We start from the raw sequence: 12,080 nt of genomic DNA, 5'->3' as shown, positions 1-12,080 counted from the left end.
AGAAGTGAAAACAATTGATATGAATACTAAGTGATGTAATTTTTTAGAAAAATTATTCTCTGATATGCTTTTGACCACATTACAAAATATACTGTATATATTCATGTGAGAGAGATGTTTAACAGAAGTTCAAAGAGAGTAAAGTAGGTTTGTTAAAGGAGCTTGGGAGTTTTCTGCAATGATGCTCTTAACAGTAACATCTTTATGCTCTGGAAGAGCATAAAGAGTTTGTGCTTCATCTAAATCATTATTCAAAGTTTATGGAAACCTGCCAGGCTTTTTTTTATGGATTGCTTCAACACTTGCAAAGTCACAAACAATGAAGAAATATGCTGATATTAACAAACTCACTGAAGAAATACTGTACACTACCACCTGAATAGTAGAGTTTAAGAGACAGCTGGAAGAAAGTCAAGAGAAATGCAGCACATGATCAGTTATTTCATCAGTAACACTAAGTACTCGGCATGCAAACTCCAGCATTCAGTGAAAATCCCATTTTCCACTCAGTAGCTAAAATAAACATACTGGCTGAAGAAACAGAGACATAGAAAGATGTATGCATGTTTCTTTTGAAGTTCAGCATATACTAGATACATTTCCCAAAAGAGTTAATTCACATAAAAGTCATTGCTGATTTGATGCCAATGGCAGTTAGACCTTAAACAATCTGCTGAGTAAGCTCAGAAATTAAAGCTGCCTGGAGCCAAATTGAAGTTGTTTTTCCCTAGGATTTAAAAAAAAAAAAAAAAAAGGGAAGAAAAGGAAGAAAAGAAAGAAAACAATCTAACAGCCATTCTTATCTCTGCTTTTCTATTTGGCAACATTGGTTAAGTATATTCTGTTGTGGCAATATAGATACAAACATGGGTATGACAAGAGAAAAGTATAGCTTGATTAAACAAGAACTGCTAGGAGTATGGGAATGGGGAGGGATGCCAGCAGCAATATGCAACCTATAAACAACACACAATCAATTAACTGGCTTCTGTTAGTTCAGAAAACCACAATAGTAACAGATATCTTCATCAGTAAATAACAGATTCCTTTCAGTAAATGGAGGCAAATGCAGATGAAGAAAAAGATCTTTAAGCTTGTCTGTATAAACTGAAGATATGAAAACTTTAAAAAACTTTAATGACTTCTAGCCTCACATTATAAGCTTAGTCACATTTGGCATGACATTCTAAACATCGAAGTCTAGTCTTGGCTGACTAGACTTAGGCACAAAGCCAAAGGAAATGGTGAATCACTCTGAGTCTCATCAACCTGATACTGTTAAATCAGCATAAATCTAATGAGGAAAGAAGTTGTTTAAGCCACATAAAAATTACCATTTAATACTGAAATGAATTCAAATTTCACTTATCAGTACAGTAATATCTTGGTTAAATTTAAGTTGTTGTTATTGTAATCGTTAAATAGTTTATTTAAATAATTTGAACACAAGTCTAACACCAGTGAATACAAACAGCAATAAAAAGTCCAAAGAGAACAGTTATGTATGGCTGAACAGTTGCTTGACGATTAAAAAAGATTGACTGTCTTAAAAGAGATTGAAGCACTGCTAACAGTATGACTAAAAAGCAGTCAAATTACTGGTATGAATAGAAGCTTTTCAGACTCATTTTAAATTGATTGACACAGCTTATCTGTATTATCTCACCCTGTAATGCATCCAACAGACAAAACTTAAGCAATTACAGAACAGAAAGCCTTCAGCAACTGCACAACAAAGTCTGTATTACTCTTTCATAAAGACTTGAGTGTAAATTTGAGAATATCTAAACAATTTACAAACATATCTACAGAATTAGAACCTTATTTACGCTAGGAAGAGACCCAAACAGTTCGAATTACAGGCGAAAGAATTCACCTAATACTCTCCAATATAAGCAACAGCCTTGTAAAAAACTAACACCTATGTAATAGGCCATCATTGATTATCTTCATATTTTCATAATTACTAACTACTAAACACTAAAAATTTATGTACTTGTGATATATGGTAAATATATCGCACCACATAAAAGTCATCAGAAGGCAAAAAAAAAATAAAATAAAAAAATCTAATGTGCTTACAGATATAAAGACTTCCATAAAAGCATATTAAGTAGCTTGAGAGCAAAACAAAAAAAATTCAGGATATTATGTGCTTTTGAATGTCTTCTGGAAGTAGAAAAAACAGCTGCTAGTATTGTATGGTCTTGAAACATAATACCTGTTTCATACTTCATAGCAATGCCATTGTTTCTTTGTAATTCATACTGATCTTAGTTTAATATTAGGAAAAAACTAGAAAAGATGCTTAGCTTGGGATATTTTAAAAAATGAATAAAGGTAACTAATTTGTCACCAGGGCAAGGAGCGGATGTCCTCTGAATGAGGCCAGAAGCTTTCTCCATGCAAGTATCATTTAATTTACTTCAGGAAGATGCTAAAGAGACCTGTAGTACTGTCATCTCTCCTTCCAGTTGGTAACTCTATTCTTTATGTATTTATAGAATTATAGTATCCTTAGTTGAAAGAGACTTCTGAAGGCCATCTAGTCCAATTCCCCTGCAATGAATAGGGACAGCACAGCTAGATCAGGTTGCCCAAGGCCTTACCCAGCCTCACCTTGAAAGTCTCCAGGGATAGGGCATCAGCCCCAATACTAAGTAACTTCACCACCCTCACTAGAAAAGATTTTTTCCATATATCTACACTAAACCTACCCTTCCTGAGCTTGAAGCCATTTCCCCTTGTTCTATTGCCACAAATTCTGCTGAAGAGCCTGTTCCCTTCTTTCTTGTAGCTCCCCTTTAGATACTGAAAGGCCACTATCAGGTCACCTCACAGCCTTCTCCAGGATGAACTGCCCCACCTCTCTCAGCCTATCCTCAAAGGAAAGGTGTTTCATTCCATGGATCATTTCTGTGGTCCTCCTCTGGATACTCTAACAGGTCTATGTTGCTCCTGCACTGAGGACTCCACATTTGGACACTTTCAGGTGAAGCCTCACCAGCACAGAGTAAAGGGGCAGAATCACTTCTCTCAACCTGAAAAGCAGACTATATAGGTAACTCTCTATTTCCCTGAGACTTCCACTAGCTCTAGTTCCCATCCTATAAGCTGTTCACCCTCCTTGTCTTAAATGTATACGTCATTATGCAGCAATTAGACAGGTCAATACAATGGGAAAAGCATTACAACAGAGGTATAATGACAGAAGAACTGGTGTGACAGAAAGATACTATAAATGAAGGAAAGATTGCTCACCTGTATCAGAAGATTCTAGATTCACAAGAAAAAGTTTCCCCAAGGCAAGATCACCAAAAGAAATCCTTCCCCAGTGATAGTCAGCCCTTCAATGAGGTTTAAGAAAGGTGCAGCCAGGCTCCACACCTGCTCACACAGATGAATTACCTTCGCCTGTGCTCCCAAGGCTGACCAGGTCCTTTCCCCAGGTGATCAATCAGTGGTTCAGGCCACAACTTAGCAGTTCCCATAGATATTATTTGCAGTGCCTGGCTTTTAAGAAATCCAGTATTAACACTCAGGAAGACCCATCTCAATTTCATATTCTTTTCCTTACTATCGTACAATGTGTCTTAAATCTGACTCATATTTTGGTAGGAAGACTATTTGCCCATCTTTTAGAAGTCTTCTCACACAATCACAGAATTGTAGTAATCTGAAGGGAGGTCATCTAGGTGAGACATGTCCAATTTGTGGCCTGGCACAGCCCATCTGCAGATGACCCCTGCCTTGTGCCATCATGGCAGCAGCTTTTCCCCTCTGGGCGTCCTGGTCTGGCTCCAGGGTGCACCCATTGCTCAACAACAACCAAAACATTTTGCACTTAAACATCTGTTACATTTCATATCCCAGAAATTGGAAGGACTAAAGTCATAAGGACAAAAAAGAATGATGTGGCTACACAGTTTTCATCTTAATACCTTTACTTTCTACCTACCTCATGTGAAGCATGTAGAATATGGTTTTCCTTTTATATTAGCAATGTAAACTTGGAGATAAACCAATCTATACAGGGACATATATGACAAAGTTGCCTGTGAGAGTGATAAGTGGGAGGCTTCTTCCTGTCCCTACAATCTGTATTTTATGAAAAAATAAATCTCAGAGATAATCATTTTAGAAGAATGTTGTTGTTTTCCCTTCAGTAAAGCTATGCAGCACAAAATAAATCCATTCTATATGTTTCAGGAATACTCATTCCAACATGACTTGTGAATTATATTGAAAATAAAAACTAGTCATGTTAGAGTAAGCTCTATTATTTCATTACAAATACATATATAATCAAATGTATATACATATATCTCTATATAATGAGGCAAACAACAATATCCCCTGACCTTTACAAGTATATTCTGAACTAAATCTCTTGAACAAATAGGCCTGTAAAACACTCTTTGAATAAAACATTAAAAAAAAAGTCAAGAATGAGATCTGTTTTCCTGTCCTTTCTCTCCTTCATAAATTCCCTTGTGCTATATAAAAAGAAAAATTTATTGAAATTAAGAATACATATTAAATTTTAAAACAAAATTAATCTTTGTAAAATGAAGAGTGAACCACTTTTTTACCGTGGACAATAAAAAGATGAAGAAAACTTATGAAGATGATAAATTATAAGTTATTTGCATAAGCCCTGCAATGTTATACCGTAATGACTGTCTGCTTGTGAGTACTGCATATAGTATGGACGCCACAATGTAAGAGGACATGAAACTATTAGAGAGCATCCAAAGAAAGGCTATAAAGATTGTGAAAGATGGTCCTAGAAAGCAGTATATATAAGGAGTGACTCAGGTCACTTGGTTTATTCAGCTCAGAGCAGAGGAGACTGAGCGAAGGTCTCATGGCAGCTGTAGCTCCCCACAGGGAGTGCAGGGGCAGATCTGAGCTCTGCACTCCGGTGACAGCAACAGGATCAGAGAACAGTATGGAGCCATATCAGAAGAGGCTCAGATCGTTGTGTCAGGAACAGGATCTTTGCTGAGAGGGTGGATGGGCACTAAAACAGGCTCTGTACGGAGGTGGTTCAGGCACCAAGACTGCTGGAATCATAGAATCATAAAATTGCTCAGGTTGGAAAAGACCCTAAAGATCATCTGTTCCAGCCACAACCTAACCATACTACCCTGTCTCTAAAATCCTCTGCTGTCCCTGAGCACCACATTCAAACAGTTTTTAAACACATCCAGGGATGGGGACTCAACCACCTCCCTGGGGAGCCTATTTTTTTATATGATCCTTGTACATGTAACAACTGGTCCTGTATTGCTTGGAGACCTAAGTGGCGAATATCCGTATTCGTTTTGCATGCTGCTACACGTATGCTACTGCAGGGAATAACCTGGGAAATCAAAGAATTAGGTCATATACTAGACCTTTTGTGTAATCTTTTCATGGTAGATTTTGTTTGGATAATTACAAAGGAAAAATTATTATCCTATATTAGTTCTTGCTATGATTTTTTTTTCCCCCTGAGCACACTAGGGAAAAAAAAAAAAAAAACCAACCTTGGAATTTTATTTTTACGTATATCTACATCTAGTATTAGTCGTTTGCATGATATTGTACTATAAGACAGAAATTCACCAAGTAGTGATAATATTTCTCCTGCAGCATGTTCTGCTGCTTTATATTTGTATCCTGGCAAGGTTAGTAAGATATATGATATATTATCATCATAAGGTGATGGTAACACCCACAAGAGACATAAGAATTTTGCCATTTATTATACTCAAAGTCAAATAATTTCCTTTAATATTACTATAATCAACATTTGACTAGAAAAAGCATTTATAGAAAAAGCATTAAAAAAAAAGCCCAAAGGATTTCTAAACCTATACAGCTATCAAGAGTAACTAGAAATTAAAAAAATAAGTTTTTACAAAGAAAAGCAATATATTATAAATTGATTGGATGACCCCTCCATTTTTTGCACATAATTTTAAAATAAAGGAAAACAAACAAACAAAAACTTTCAAAGTCGTTATGCAATGTAAAATTAACTCCAAAAATTATAAAGAACATAAAAGCACTAAAAACAGTTCCCATTAGTAGTGAAACTGAATGTAAAAGAATGGAAAAAAAGGGAAGATTTGGAAACTCTTACAATCTCAACAGTATGCATGTACAAATGAACTAAGATTATAGAGAAATATGCTGGGGGATATTATTGACTGCAACATCAAGATGGAATATTCTGTTTCATGCATAGAATTCACTTATAAAGAAACCTATGGTTTAAATCAGGTTTGACTGAAACAAACCTTCTGTAATTTTCCCAAGGGAAAAAAAAAAAAACACAGCAAAAAAAAAGGACTACACACACACTTTTAGAATGCAAATATTTCCTAAGAATTCAAGTTTCTTGCAATGAAAGTCCTTCTCCCTCTGTCTCCTCATATCCACCTTCCTGATGTAAGATTAAAAATTAGCCTATGAATAGACTGGAATAAAATATTACCTTGAGCGCAGGAAAATCCTTTCAGCTAGTGTTTTAAAGTAAAAAAATGTATATTTATACATAAAAAAATCACTGAGATTTCATCTACTAGAAAACAGTTCCAAGACTTTCACTAGGTCTGTAAGCACAAGAAATGTTGCATAAAAATGAAATTACGACTGAAAGGTTAAGATGCACTGAGAAGGAAAGTGTGCATGATCTTCTAGAATCAGATTCTTGTCTGACACTAAAGGAAAACAACAAATCAACTCAAGGAAAACAATTCAACAGATCAGAAAGTATAGAGAAACACTGTCATGTACACTGAATTATCTATGTACTTGAAACCATTAAAATCAATCTTCTTTTAAAAATTGTATAATGAAACATTTAATGCAATTTTTCTCCTATTTATATTATAATTATTCTTAGCTAGTTGAACTTAACCTTTAATTGAATGCAACAAACAATTTAAAAAGCCTGATTTATTGCACTTTGAAGTGCAAGAAGAAAAAAACTTTAAGTATAAATATAAAATGCCCTTTTCATTCTCTCCAACTAAAGAATCTCATTTATTATAATTAATGCTGGAAAGTTACTTTTGTTGAAGTTATTTTCACATTAATGGTTATTCTGTTGTCATATAATTATCTGCTGCAAGTTTCTTCATTCCTTATTACAATTACAAAAATTAAGAAGCTGCAGCTGTGTTGGCTCATATGTTTCTGAAAGGTCTTCAGAAGACATAGAATTTTTAAACTTTTTGAAAACCCAAACTGAAGTATGAACCTGCTTTTCAGAACTACTAACAGGCATCTTCACAAATGCACAATTTGTCATATTGCTTCTTGTTTTGAACTTGAAAATTACCATAGAATATACTATCATTTTTAATCAGAAAGCTGAAAAAAAATTTTAAACATACACAAGGATAATTTAGCATTAGGTTACTAGTGTTAGCTATTATTCATGTGTGACAGAGAGGTAATTATTCCTTAAGCGTACCAAATCATTCAGCAAAATGATCGTGTTACATTGGAATCAATAGCATTCCTATAGTATTCCTTAATAGAAAATGCTACTGTTCAAAAACTCTATCTTTTAGATATCTAAGATAACATCCAAATTCTCCTGAAAGCTACTACATTATGAGCAAGTTTGGAGTTAAAAGAACAAAAGGCGTTTCACACTAGAGCCAGTAGAGTAGCGTAAGTTTGTAAACTTTCCACACTATTTCCAACATACTCCCAGGCAGTAGATATATTTGCTAATATTAAAACTTTTGAGGGAAAAACAAAACAGAACAACAACAACACCAATAAAAAGAAAACAGCTAATCTTGGAAAGGGTCAAAGCAACTCCACCTGAATCAAACATCACCACTTCCATTCTAAAATCAACATGATAGGCACACACAGTTTAGCTTATTTAATACACTTTTCTCATTTATGGTGGAATATATTTACTGAGGAAAATGAATACTTGGTGCCATATCAGGCCACTGAATATCCTTTCCCTCAGCTTCTGTTTTTTTGTTGTTGTTTTGGTTTTTTTTTTTTTCCTTTGTTCGCAGTTACATGCTTGGAAAACCCAATGAATATAGAGATTCTCTGAATAGTGAGAATAGTCAGAATACAAACAGAGCATCCAAGCAACACGTGAAACTAACACACCTGAAAGATTCAGACCTTGCTAGCCTTCCCTTTGAAAACCTTACTTATAAAGAATTTCCTATTAATTTTTTGAAAAAGGTTTTTGATTAACAAATTATTTCATCGATTCATACTGACTGCACCGGAGTCTGTCTCCTGGTATCTATTTCAATTCAAACTGATATGAAATCTTAAGTTGGACTCAAAGGTAAAAGATGCCTATTTCTCACCGATGCAACATAGCTATGCAACTGAATACATTGCAAAGATTACTACTTTGCTACCTGAATTGCTGATTAATCCTTGATTAATGGTTTCCTTATCACTTGGATGAAAATATCATTTTATTTACCTCTAATGAATTTCCAACTTTTTTCTGTAAAAAGCTGCTTACCATTTATTATTCAAATAAAAGTTGTAAAATCATTTCTATTTTAATTTTCTACCTTCATCAAAGGAAGGTAGGAAGAAATCTCTACTAAAGTGATAAAAAATAATTTTCTTTACTTGAGTAGTAATTGCAAAGATTTCAGTCTAAGTTCAGATTTCAGAAACTAGAAAATGCACTACAACTTTCATGTAACTCTGAACAGCAGAAAAGCTGAGAGAAAAAAAATGAAATAAACAGTCCTCTCAAAGTTTTCCTTCAAAATAATAGAGAGTATCCTAACAAATCTATTTTTCTCAAGTCTTAAAGGCATATCCATTGCATTTTTGCCAGATTTTTCATAATGCAATTAATCACAGTTGTCACTGAGCTCAGGAGCATTTTGAGTAATGCTATGAGAAAAGAAGTCATGCTGTTCCAGAACTGGTTGTATACATAGCTAAGACTACGATTGCTGTTGGAAGAAAGAAATATAAATAATATTTTGCTATTGATCATGACCTTGTTTTATAGCAAGACAATATCTAAATGTAGTAATTTTTACTTGTCACTTCAATGAACTACAGATTCTTCTTCCATGCTTTCTATGAGTGTCTTCTGGGGCTTACAGAAGCATCACCTTACAGAAACATTGTTATTTTTACTGAAGTCACAGCTCCAGGACTAATGACAAATGTATTAGGAATGAGACACACAACCTTATATTGTTTATATGCTCTACTGAGGTCAATCTATTGCTTGATGTTTTGTTGGTTTTTGTTTTGGTCTGTGGTTTAGTGTTTGTTTTTGTTTGGATGTTGCTTATTTTAGATGGAGGCTTACCATGGCCTCTGACATTAAGATTCTATAATGTACGAGGAGCTCAGCAACTGGAGGATGCTGCTTCATGTGTTCTAACACACAGCTGGTATTTGGATCAAAGTGTCCATAAACAAATAAATATTAAAAAATAACGGCTTTAGCTATTTCCTATAATTCTATATAGGCACCGACAGCTTTAGTTACAGCATAGTGACCTGTTACCCATCAATAATGTCTACCTTAATAGAATAGATTCTACGTAAGCTGATTTTACTGTCTCAGCATAAAGTATAAGAGAAAAATTGCTGCAAAATGTAAGGCCTGTATGCCTTTAAGGATGGAACTACATTTAGCTATTTCTAGCAAGTGTAATTCCCTTCTTCACACAGTTGTTACAGCAGTGTGGATGAAGTTTTAATCTAACTCCTTACAGTTGAAATTTAGAAATACTGTGTGCTTAAATACTTCATCCCTTGTGCAGCCTATAGTTCCCTCTGAAAAAGAAGTGATTATTGTAGTACTGTGTAAAGGAAATTTTAGTCTTATATGGGATGTGGAAAAGTAAAAAATAACTCAGATTTAGACTCTCTACAAGAGTTTTTGGCTTAATTGCTGCAAATGATTAATCTTTTCAGGATTAGTAGAGGAAGACAAGTCCCAGAAATCCCTCTCAATGCTCAAGATACTGAAGATTTTGAGACCAGATTTTTAGGTGAGGATTCTCTCTTCTCTGAGAATATGCTAGTGAACACAGCAGAACCATTAAAAAAGGTACTTTTATTGCAAGTCTCAGTGAGCTACAGGGGTTTCCTCATACGTGATTGTTCTCTCAACATTTATTTGGGAACTATGCTGTACACATATGCATACAATTAAATAAAGATTGGATCATTTATCAGAGAGATAGTCAAGACATTTGGAAAATCACGACACAAAAAGATGTTAAGAGATAGTTGTGAGAGAAAATAATCAATACAGTAAAATCTAGAAATATGTTTCTTACAATATGAGAGCAGAATTGGCTAAAATTCTTGAGCCAAATTTATTCCATTCTGATTGTTTCACACTTTCTGAATAGTGAATAAATTTACTTTCAGTGAGGAGAATACATTACTATAAAGTATCATCATTTTCCAGAAGACAACACCATTTTTTTAATTGCAGCAGCATTACAAAAAATATTGAGTTGATCTGAATTTGATGGTGTTCCTTCATGTAAGAACATTTAACGTTAATTTGTACAAGCACTACGAAATATAGGAACTTGTTCTGTTTCTAAGTTTAAGCCCTGAGTAGTCTCCTTCAATAAAATGTACTGTTCTTTTCAGAACTACTTTTTCAATCCATTGTTGAAGTTTAGTCCTTGATGTATTTTTCTATTTCTGCATAAGCCTAATTTTGATGAGAAGTGTCAGGCTGTTATCAGACGGAACACTTTATCCATCATTTCACAGCCATTGCTATTCAAAGAGTAGTGGTCTTACCCTTCTTTTTCCCAGCTGTTCTGGATACAGTCTCAACCAAAATGCAAGTTAATGCTTCCGGGACCAAAAGCACTGGTCAAGTAGACAATGTCCTCCAAATGTTAACTTCTTTTACACAAGCCCCTTAACTGCTATCTTCTTTTTATGACTTTCCATCATTGCTGACATGAGTTTAATTCAATTCTCTTACTATTTATCTTCACTGCAATAAATGAATTAGTCTTGTCAGTATGGTTCTTTCTTAGATCCTTCTCAAAAAGCACCTTCTTAAAGTCAGTTACATGTGGTAGAAAAAAAAGCTAACAGTGCCAGGCAGAGAACAGTTACAATAGTTTTGTAACCTCCTTAAGTTACTCAGTTAACATTTATCAAAAAAAATTCAAGATAAGGCCTTTGTATTTTGAAAAGTTTTTCCACTTAAAATTCATAGCATGAGCAATAGCATGTGGGATTTTACCTAGTAAAAGCTAAAGGCAATTGGTTCTTTCTGAAGAGAAAAGCAAGAGAAAAATATTCACTTATCTGAACCTTTGGGGGCATCTTAAGCTCTTCTGTATTCTCCCATTACTATTTAGATCAAATCTGGCTGTGTCTCAAGTTTCCACATCTGTGCTCCTAGCAAGTGAGCCATGCCCCTGAGGAGGCAGGAGTAGAGCCTGTCCTCTGTAATTGTCCTTTGAAAATTTAGCATGTATTCCCCTTTTAATCTTAGCTTACTTTGGTTCCTAAGGGTCTGTCCATGAGCCAACTCCTCATGCCACTGGTATTTCCTGAAGTTTAATTCTGCAGATATGACCATATGGTGGAAACATAGGGTAAAGAAAGAATCAATCTTACTGATGTTCTTTGAACACTGTTGTCTCAAATCAAACCATACACAGAAGATATTTTGGTACAGATTAAAATTTGATTTCTCCTCCAACTTTGGTATCATCTATATAGAGAACTATAGGTAGATTATTTATCTCTCTTTTTTGAAATAGCAGGGATAACTGAAAATGGCAAAATTGTTAAATGCTGTTTTTTTGGGTTTTTTTTTTTTTGTTTTGTTTTTTTGTTTTGTTTTGTTTTGTTTTGTTTTGTTTTCAGATTTATTTGAGCCTATGGCAATTGTTTAAACCTCAGTGCTGGTCAGAGCATTCTAATAGTAGAACCAAAGTGCACATCGTATCTTTCCTCTGCCAGTCCACCATACTTCTATACACAAACATGTTAGAAACAGGACTGCACCAGAGTTTGTAACATTTGCAAGTCACACTATGAAGACTCCTTGGATACTGTCAGATGGATTA

General features: G+C 34.6%; 1 protein-coding gene and 1 long non-coding RNA gene across 3 annotated transcripts in view; both read right to left on the bottom strand.

The window, feature by feature from the left end:
* The window catches only part of PCDH7 (protocadherin 7), a 258,146-nt gene that overhangs the window by 109,623 nt on the left and 136,443 nt on the right, over window positions 1-12,080 (bottom strand). The gene's annotated exons all lie outside the window — the stretch shown is intronic.
* Window positions 2,542-5,516, bottom strand: LOC128080769 (uncharacterized). The gene is made up of 3 exons (XR_008206880.1): window positions 3,262-5,516; window positions 2,835-3,041; window positions 2,542-2,559 (listed from the first exon to the last, which is right to left on the bottom strand). It is a non-coding gene; the product is annotated as an uncharacterized LOC128080769 (long non-coding RNA).

The sequence above is a fragment of the Tympanuchus pallidicinctus genome, unplaced genomic scaffold (genome assembly GCF_026119805.1).
Source record: "Tympanuchus pallidicinctus isolate F22 unplaced genomic scaffold, pur_lepc_1.0 scaffold2, whole genome shotgun sequence".
NCBI lineage: Eukaryota > Metazoa > Chordata > Aves > Galliformes > Phasianidae > Tympanuchus > Tympanuchus pallidicinctus.
The sequence above is the reverse complement of the archived record's forward strand: the minus strand, read 5'-3'. Positions and strand labels throughout refer to the sequence as shown.